We start from the raw sequence: 1,412 nt of genomic DNA on the forward strand, positions 1-1,412 counted from the left end.
GATATGTCAAAAACAAGTAAGTAAAACAATGCACAAGTTACTTAACGGTAGGGAGAGAGCGAGAGAGAGACAGAGAGAGAGAGCGAGAGAGAGCACGCGCGCACTTCTGTTGTGTGAACATCAAAGATCACACAACAGAAGTGCGCGCGTGCTCTCTCTCGCTCTCTCTGTCTGTCTCTCTCTCGCTCTCTCCCTACCGTTAAGTAACTTGTGCATTGTTTTACTTACTTGTCTTTGACATATCCGACCGAACTATAAACTTTCCAATGATGTCTGTGAGAACGGTATATTCACTCGGCAAGCTCGCGCATCTGCGCCGCCGCGCGCTCAATCCACTCAGCGTGCTTTTTTTTATCAGCTCGCGCACTTCAGCTATACAGGCGTTAATACTGAATGTTTAACATTATATTTATTGCATACATATACTTCGTAGTAGACATCCATAACTCCTTTCTGCTGTCTGTTGTCAGTGTTTCTTTGTTTAAATATGGCGCTTATCACATGCTGTGTGGTATCGGCGTTTGGTATCGGGGCATTTTAACGAGTACGAGTACGAGTACAGGAGGCCAGTATCGGGCCCGATACCGATACCAGTATCGGTATCGGTGCATCCCTACCTATTATATCTTCTACAGCAGACTACATATTATACAAGTTCCCTGTGTCACTGTTTAGTACTTTTTCTTTTTGTATTGTTTATTTTCTGCCACAGCCTGGCTTTCCATTTATCTCTCTGAATCTCAGGCACTTTTCTAGAGGATGAAACACTTTTAGCTCAAATCACACAGAAATCACATGCAGGAAACATGGTTGGAAGATGTGATTGTTTGTGTGTATAAATGTATGTGAAATTGCAGGGATAGAGTTGTGTGTTTGTGTGTGTGAATATGTTAAATTTAAAGTGATGTATCAAATCCAACATGAATACATAACAAATTGTAAGCCATCTGAAACAGTAGGCCTATTTTATATCACAAAATCAGGCCTAAAAAATGAAACTAGAGGGGAATTTTAAATTACAGAATCTGTCTGCATCAAATCAGTATTAATCTGTTATGTCTAGTAATCATTCAGTAAAGACTTGTACACAACTGAGAAAGTTACAGTTTTACCTTTTTAATTGTACCTGTCAATGTTGTCATGACTGCTGTGTGTTTCTTTGGACAGCCGCGTCACCTACAGATCCCGTAGATGAAAAGCATGAAATTATCTTTCAGGTTCTCCATGGCGACCAAATAACCCACTTTTGCACTTTTGGCTGGCGTATTCTTCTTCTTCTTTTGGAGTTTTATGGCGGTTGGCAAACAAACGATAGGTGCATTCCCGCCACCTACTGTGCTGGAGTGTGGACCATTGATGGAATAGGAAGAACTAAATTAAATAAATAAATAAATAAATAAATAAATAAATAA

Source organism: Sinocyclocheilus rhinocerous, unplaced genomic scaffold (genome assembly GCF_001515625.1).
Source record: "Sinocyclocheilus rhinocerous isolate Xijiao unplaced genomic scaffold, SAMN03320098_v1.1 scaffold444, whole genome shotgun sequence".
Classification (NCBI taxonomy): domain Eukaryota; kingdom Metazoa; phylum Chordata; class Actinopteri; order Cypriniformes; family Cyprinidae; genus Sinocyclocheilus; species Sinocyclocheilus rhinocerous.